Source organism: Cervus elaphus, chromosome 20 (genome assembly GCF_910594005.1).
Source record: "Cervus elaphus chromosome 20, mCerEla1.1, whole genome shotgun sequence".
Taxonomy (NCBI): Eukaryota; Metazoa; Chordata; class Mammalia; order Artiodactyla; family Cervidae; genus Cervus; species Cervus elaphus.
The window spans coordinates 88,148,995-88,158,321 of NC_057834.1; positions in this window are offsets into that span (position 1 = coordinate 88,148,995).

Consider the following 9,327-nt stretch of genomic DNA (forward strand, 5'->3'; position numbering starts at 1 on the left):
TGCTTTAATCTTCCTGATAGTTGTACCCAGATCTGGTTTTGATACTGAGAACTGTACAAATAAATTGCCCACATCATATCCTGCTGCAATCTAAATCTCTGATTTAACTATGCTGTTTTCTTGTCTTTCAAACAGACACGCTACAGCTGCCTTCCCAGTGGAGTCCAGTGCAAAGCGGGGAGGGGTGCCGAAGAGGCCGGAGAGATGGATGTTTCCTCAGTGTGAGTAAGAGAACAGCCTGGAGGCAGGGGAGGGTGGCTGGAGGCCTGTGGGTCCACACGCTGTGACCATCATCCAGGTAACTGCTCTTTCTTCACCTTCTGAGGGGGTGCTTCTTGGCTGCTGGTTTAGCTTTCAGAAAGCACCCCCCTTCTCCAAGCTTCCTGGATCAACTTCTACTTTTGCATCTTCTTTTCTTTAGCAAAAAGGAAAGGAGTCACCATTGGAAAACTCTGAGATTCAGAGGAAGTGAGTAAACAGCATTTTTATTTTTCCTTCAATGGAATACAAGTTCTTCAAGAGGAGAAGAATACAGGTAATTCATTATGTCTTATCAGTGTGTTACCAATCAGAGGAGTGTAAGGTTTCTTATCAAATCAGATCCTATCTTTGCTGAGAAAGAAGAAGATATGACGGGTCTGGACTTTTTTGTTTTTCCAACACAACCTTGTTTTGGTTTTGTTGTGTGTGTGTATGTGTTTTTCAAGGAGACATCATTTTCCTGGCTGTGACATGTAATGCTCCATTTTACGAGACTGCATTAAGCAGTTCAGCTTATGACTATAAACAGTCTCTGGCTTTTGTCATTAGGATGAGTTGTTCAAGTGTAAGGTACTCAAAGATAATGTCCTCAAGCCATTTAAGCCAAATTCTTTTATTCTTCGTTCGAGTAAACATGTTTTGGATAACCTCTATGAGTTCTGGCATGGACAAAAGTCATTAGAGTCATATTCCAAGTAGAGATGGGTACTATCTCTTCTTACCCTACCAATTAATAATGTCACAGGCTTGAGACATAGCTGGCCAGGGTCTCACCTATATGATCTGTAACAGGGAAAGCTAACTGGCATTAAGGCATGTGGGAGAAACCATAAAGCACAGCAATTATACACAGTGAGGCTGAACTTGGTCCAGGTTCAGTTCCCACATCTGCCATCTTTTAGGTCAAATAGGATAAACAATGTAACCTCCGAGTAATAAATACAAAGGACTTAGATGAGGACTTAGCAGGTGGTAAATACTATACAATCTGTTAGTTATTGTTAGGACCCTGGCTTTAACCAGGCTCTGTCACCATCAGGAGGCATGATCAGGGACCGAGGCCTAGCCTTCCCCCTACTGAAGTGGCCGAGTCATTCCCTACCCTGTTCAGCAGTCCCTGCTGATGCTGCTCCCGACAGCAGGGCCACCACAGTGATGAGTGTCCTTCACCCCGTCCTCTCCAGCCTCTCAGCGCTGTCCCACCACTCTCCTGGGCCGACCCTGTTGCTCTCACAAATATAGGGAAAGATTCTCTCTCCACTCTTGTTACATCTCTCCCAGATTGTTAACTGTGACCCTGCTCTCTTTTTTTAGTAAATCTCCTGTAAAGGGTAGTTTCACCTTCATAGTCTCCTGTAAGACAGTCTTTCAAATAACATGATAAAAGCTACCCCCTGAGTTGTCAGAAAGCATTTGGGTGGCAACTCCAATAACCTACTCAAAAAGTTCTTTCCCAGTGATCATAAAGCATTGTTCCAAGCGAGGAGTTAAGTCATCTTGGTCTGTCCCTATATGTCAGTATCATTACACTTTATGTTTGCTGCCCCACGGCAACACACACACACGCACACAGAGTCTTGCATCATACCTTACTGGGTATTTTTAGTCTCCTTAAGAAATAATCAACAAATGCTCTTTACAATATTCTCAGGGAACCTATCAAGTTCACATGCAAAAGAGATCTGAAGCATGTTTGGGACATGCTGAGGCTCTTGATATTATAGATTGGTTGATATTATATATTAGCCCCTTTCTGAGGCTATATATTAGGTTTCCTCAACTCTATTTTTCTTTCCTGATGTTTCCATTGTAGTGTTTCTTAAACTGTGGGCAAGGACCATTGACATCAAAGTCATCTGACTTATTAAAAACTTAATTTCCCCACATCAGCTGAGCCAGGGTCTCTGGGAGGAAGGCTCAAATGCTTGAAGTTCTACAAGCTGTTCCTTCTATGCACTCTAAATAAAGTTTGAGAACTTCTGTTCTACATCATTTTGAAATACACATTGTTTTGAAACAAGCACTATGTATCTATCTGACCAGTTATATTGTTGGAAGCTATTATAGTGATCTTTAACATAAAACCCTATATTCCATCCTTTGTTACTTAAAATATGCTCTTGCTATCGCTAGGGTGAAGAACATCTGCAAGGCAGGACAGCCACTGGTCTCAGGAATCAATGAAATCAAGTCATTTTGCTTCCTTTAAGATAAAAGAATTGGCACAAATATAAAACAAAGCCCGAAATAGAAACTCCAAACCGCCTGGGGTAGCCTAGTTGTTGGTGGATGAGCCTTTCAGTCAGTGAAACTAGGGTTCAAAGTCCAGTAAGGATACTAACTAGCTGTGTGACCTTTACTTTTCTTAATCAGTCTGTCTTGATTTTCTCACCTGTAAAATTTTAGATAATAATATTGACCTCATAGATTTGTTGTAAGAATAAAGTGAAAAAAGGGTAGGTAAGGCACTTGGTATAATACATAATAAATATGTTAGAACAGTTATCATTTCCAAATGAGAATTATTCCTGATGGATTCTGAAATAAAGCAGACGGCTCTCATCTGAATAAAATCCTCAAGACGGTTAGTGAATTACTGGCCAGATGCTATCTTGCCTTTTTTCCAGATATCTGGAAACCTCAAAAATGTCTTTTGCAAAGCACCAAAGAGCAGGACAAACAAGGCAAAAGAACCAGATATTCTACCAGACAGCTCCAGCCCTAGAGAAGAGTCTAGGGAAAGCATGGCAAAACCAGAGTACAAGATGGAGCATTCAAAGGTGGGGCAGATTCACTCAACAAGATAGTTCTAGGAAACCTGCCAGGTGCAGTTCCAAGCTGAGAATACAGCACAGAACAAAACAGACAAAAGCTTTTCCCTTGTGGGCTTCATATTCTAGTGCAGGGAAGCACACAATAAACAACTCAATTAATAAAATATACAATATGTTTGATAGTAAAATGTGCTTTGAGAAAAATCAAGCAAAAAATGGGAATAGGGACTTCCCTAAGGATCCAATGGTTAGGACTCTGCACTTGCACTGCTGAGGGAGAACTAAGATCCCACAAGCCTCACAGTGTGGCCAAAATAAAATAAATGTGGCACCATAAAAAATGGGAATAAGCAGAACCAGGGTAGATAATAGTCAGTCATGGTAAAGCAGAAATACCTATGCATTACCCCCTCAATGTCATCTCCCTTTGCCCTAAATCCACACGTGAAAGGTGTGGATTAATACTCAGCAACTATTTTCTGAAAGAAGGATATGCCTCAAGAGAAAACCAAAATCTTTGAAAATAAAGCAACCTTTACCCACCTGTTTCAACTGGGTAGAATTAGTATCTGGCACGTTTAAACACTCAATAAATCATTGTTGCAGAAATCAGTGGCTCAGCAAATAAGTGGAAGGATTACCACCTTTCAGGAAGAATGATTCCAGCTCCATCCACAGAGCCAGGCTGCTCTCTGTAATGATCACAACCTCCATAATAAACAACAAAAACATGGACCTGATTGCTCCCTAATCCTTGGTATTCTCCCAAGCACTTTATATGGATTATTTCATTGGAACCTTTCAACAATACTGGAGGTTCAGGGGAGGAATTGCCCAGTACAGGCCCTGTGGACGCTGTCTCTGTTGAGTTATGTCCTTCCTGTTGAGAAGTACATATCCTTCTCAGTCAATAAGTCAGGTTCTAAGTAGACTTCAGAGCAATGATTATGATTACCAATCAATCAGGATTATCAAATTATCAAACACAGGTGTTCCCCTTTTCCAACCCAGCTGCCATTGTCTTCTCAGCACAGCACTGTTTCTGAAAACCATCCAGTCCAGACTAGAACTTTTTAATGTCTTTTCTCTTTTGGTCCTTCTTCTGGTGTTATCCAGCACTCACTATATCCAAAGTTCGAGATGCAGTCAGAGGTCCCTGCCCTCCAAGAGTCTACAATCAGATCCCGAAAAAAGGCTCAACCCCATAGAGCAGTGGTCTCCAACCTCCGGGATCTAATGCCTGAAGGTGTGAGGTGGAGCTGATGTAATAATAATAGAAATAAAGTACACAATAAATGTAATGCACTTGAATCACCCTAAAACCATCCCCTCACCACCTGCAGTCAGAGGAAACCAGTTGCTGATGCCAAAAAAATTGGGGGCCATTGCTTTAGTAGAGTGAGACAAAGCAGAGCAATGTGTTTGCCCTGGGGTGCATACAACAGGTGCAAAAGGGGACTGAAGACTTTGATTTATACCTTCGGAGGCTAATTCTGATTTCTGGTATGGAGAACCGTTGGAAGAAGCAAGGACAGAGATATCTGTGAGTCAGAAAGTGTGGTCACATGCCTCAGGGAGACAAGCTAGGTACACCTGTGCTTAGGCTACACCAAAGACCCAAAACAGGACCACAGCTGGACCCCACGGGCAGCTTCTTTCCGAGGAGAGCCAGTCACAGACAAGGCCAGAAGAGTCTGTGCCTGCCCTGCTGGACCCCACTGTGAAGATTTAAAGCTGAAAATCAGTGCTGAATTACAGGTCACAGCGACCAGAAACCCAAACCATAATTAAGAAAGGGAGAATTGGATTTACCAGGAAAAACAAATTGCCTACGAAGGTAGTGCTGTAACCAGTTCTGGGAACAAACAGTGCCCAGTTTATTTTTTACCAGTGTTTTAAAAGGAAAGAGACAACAATCAGGGAGGAAGTAGAGGTAACAATGCAGAGGCACAGAGGAGCAGGGCTAGAAGGAGGGGCCTTAGGACCCTGCGCCACACGTGGTCCGAGGTGGGTGCCAATCTGGTTCTCTTGCTTCTCTGCTTAAACCCACCAGAAGCCTCCCACTCTCCTTTAAACAGAGCCCCAACTCCTTAACCTGACCCTTCCTTCACCAGCTCCTTCAAAGACTTGCAAAACGTGGTGCTTCCCTTGGCTATATCGCCCCATTCCCCTCTTCCCTTCATCTATTCTGAACTGCCCTCAAGTTTTCCCAGGTGTTTCAATCCCTGCTTCTATTAGGTCATCACATGGAACACATTTCCCCCGTCCATCTTCATCTGACTACCACCTACTTATTCTTCAGATCTCGGCTTAAATGTCATTTCCACAAAGAAGCTTTCCTTACCCTGGTTGAGGTTAGGTCCCTTTGCTCTGCTCTCATAATTCCCAATATTTCCTCTCTCATAATATTCATCAACTTTGTAATCATTATTGATTATGAATCTTTGCTACTAAATAGTAAACTTCATGAGTGCAGAGATTGTTGTAAGGACTCATAAAACACCCAGTAAATTAATCAATAGATTCAATTGAAGCAAAATTTATTAGGGGACTTTAGGCCCTTCTTTCAGAGATTGTTGTAAGGACTCATAAAACACCCAGTAAATTAATCAATAGATTCAATTGAAGCAAAATTTATTAGGGCACTTTAGGCCCTTCTTTCTCCCTGAATTGTATTGCAATTGCAAGGAAAAAAAACACACACACAACATTAAGCAACATCTCAAAGGAGAAGAGAAAGGACAGTTCTGGACTGTGGTGACCCAGCAGCTTAGCTTTATGATCACGCATACCTTTCTTCATTAGCATGTGCCCCCTACCCAGAAAAGTAATTCTATAAAACAATTTTATCCCCTTCCCAGTCCAGGAAACATTATCTTTCCTTTTAATTTATTCTCACTTCATGCATTCAACATTTATAAAGCAACTTCATTGTTCCAAGCACTGACTCTTCCTACATTTTTGTTGTTTTCAAAATTTCACAGGTAGCGATTTAGGAGCTGGCTATAACAAAAAATCAGAAATAAGCAAGATTTTAATTTCGAGGGGTAAAAAGCTTAATAGTCAGAAATACATTTAGTATTGAGTTCTTGGCAACAGAAAAACTAGTGTGAATAGACTTAAATCCATGACTTCATTGACTCACAAGTCTTTTAAAGGCCAGAAGTTTTAGGCAGGTTTTTTCTCCAGAGCTTCACAGAGTCCCTAGGCTTTGGCTCCTTTGTAATTCTCTGCGCCCTACACTCTGAATGACAGCTTGCCCTTCTCAGCTTCCCTTGTAGTAGCAGTTATTCCACATCTCACCTCTTCCACCTTGCCAAAAGAAAAAGAGCTCTTCATCCATTTCCCACAAATGAAAACAGAAGCCTGCTTTCCAGGAGCCTCCAGCAAACAGGGAAATTTCCTCCCCATCATTGTCTTGAATCTGGCAGTATGCCCATCCTGGAACCAATTGCTTCACCCAGGGAATGAGATACACCGGTTGGTTTCAGCCCTATAGGATCTACCAAATATGGTGTCCATTGCACACCAGCTGTATAGCTGAGCAAAGGAAAACATATCCCTAAAGGGAAAAAAATTTGAAGACTGTTAGAGAAATGAAGAAACAGACATTGATGAAGCAGTCAACAAGTGTTCATTACACAGGTATATGGTCAGGCCACCCAAGATGGCTGTTATCTTGCTCTCTGTACATCCCCTGATCAACCAGTACCTGCTTCACCTACACCCTACTCACCCAATCGACCTTCCCTCTTAATCATAGAGCCAATCGGTAATTGCCTATGTGCTTGCCCCCTGTCCTGGCTGCTGACTTCCCTGGTAACTGAGGAACCAACCTGACAACTGGTAGCCTCCTTCTCCCCCTAGTAGTGACGACTGCCGCCATGTCCTGCCTGCCATCTGCTGTACACGGTGGGATACTCCTTCAGAACCTTCTGCTTCAGACGCGTAAGATCCCCTGTCCAATAAACCATTGATGTCTCTGCTGTTGTTCTGAGTTCCTTCCTAGGTCTCACAGCCAGGGAATTACAAGGTTTACAGAGTTTTCCAGAGCAGCATTCCAGTTTCTCCGTATAATGCTCAGACACTCAGAAATGTTTGACCCTTTGCAGCCCCATGGACTGTAGCCTGCCAGACTCCTCTGTCCATGGGGTTTTCCAGGCAAGAATACTGGAGTATTCCTTCCCCACCCGGGGGTCAAACCTAGATCTCCTGCATTGCAGGCAGATTCTTTACCAACTGAGCCACCAGGGAAGCCAGTTTCTCCACCTCACATAAAGAAATATGTCATCACTGCTGGGTAGCTTATAGAATCCTTGATTCTTAGGGTTAAAAGGAATTACACACAGAGTCCAATCTAACCCTTCATGTTATAGTAATTAAGGCTGGGAAAATTGAAGTAATTTGTCCCTAGGTTACACAATTTAGTAAGCACCATCAAAAAGAACATAACTCAGATGTTTTTATTTTTGATCTAACATTCTTCTTGAGTGTCATTACAACACAACAAAATCATACCATATGATAAGTCATTTCTGTTATTCTATAAACATTGAGTTTATTGGCAGGGAATATTTTTTGTTGGGTTTGGGTAAGGGTAGGTAGGAAAGAGTGAAAGAATGGAAAAAGAGAACAGTTTTGATGTCCTTTTAATTTTAATTCACACAAATTTCTAACACATTTATTGACTGAGAAAATACAACTCTAGGACTTTGATAATAAGAATCTTCACGGTAACAACAATTAGACTTCTAAGTCCTGATCCCAGGGCTGAACACCATTTGGTGAAAAGACAAGTTCTGGGCTCTGCTCTCAACAATTGGTGTGTTTGAGACCTGCCAAATAATGCACATTTATAATGCTTTTGATCTGAGGAAGAACTCTTCAGAGAAGAGAAAAAGTTCATGCTGGTCACTAGTTAAACATCACAGAACCACCTGTGCTCTGGGACCTGTGAACTTTCTTCCAGGTCACAGAACTGCATTGCATTTTCAGGGCAGACCAGCTAGCAAGGGTCAGCTGTAGGTGAGGGAAGAATAGACAAGAGACAACCAATAGTGCCCTCCGTGAGCCTGGAGAATCTCTTCATTAGTATTCACACACCCTCTGGATATGGAGAGCCTACTCAAAGGCAAAGAGTATTCTCAGATGGTACTTATCTTAAACCCTTATTTATCGCTAGTATCTCTGCAGCAATTAGTTGTTTGTTTGTTTTTTTGACTGGAGGATAATTGCTTTACAAGGTTGTGCTGGTTTCCCCATACAACAACATGAATCAGCCGTAAATATATTACACACATATCCGCTCCCTCTTGAATCTCCCTCCAAACCCCTGCCCCCATCCCACCACTCTAGGTCATCACAGAGCACTGGGCTGAGCTCCTTGTATTACACAGTAACTCCCCACTACCTATTTATTTTACATATGATGATGTATATATTTCAATGCCACTCAATTCGTCCCACCCTCTCCTTCCCCGGGTGTGTCCGCAAGTCCATTCTCTACATCTGCATCTCTTTTCCTGCCCTGAGATTCATCAGTATGCTTTTTCTAGATTCCACATGAGTGCATTAATATACAATATTTGTTTTTCCCTTTCTGGCATCCTTCACTCTGTATAACAGGCTCTGGGTTCATCCCCCCTCAGTTCAACTGACTCAGATTCATTCCTGAGTGATATTCTATTGCATATATGTATGTTAACTACAAGTTGGCACTAACCAAGGGCATTTGCCATCTGCTTCGGTGGAGATTGAATCCTGTGCTGCTGCAGCTGTTGACCTTTAACACCCATAAAAGGAATTCAGTATCCTCTATAACACTGTATTTTGGTCCTTTCTTATCTCTTAGTCTTTTCCAGCACAAGGACTATATTTTATTCACGACTGCATTTTCATCCATTGCACAGAGTAGATGCCAAATTAATGTTTAGTGAGTTGGATTGAACTGAGTCGTATGATGTCTGTCTTGCCTTCAAAGCAGATTCAAATCGCACTTGTCTTCCAGAATATGTCCTAAACTATCCTAACTGTAGGTTCAGTCTATGTCTTGAGTCAATGTAGTTGCTTCCTCTATCCAACTCCAAAGCTTCCAGTGCAGCCCCACCTCAACTCCCAGGACCATGGATAAACTGAGCCAGGAGACCTTTGAGTGACTAGTCCACATTCCAGAGCTCAGCTTTAAATCATCCTTGCCACTAGTCCAATCGTCCACTTATTTGTTTCTTTAATAAACATTTGAAAGCCAACTTTGCGCCAGGACCTATGCTGTTATTGTTGTTTAATCCCAAAG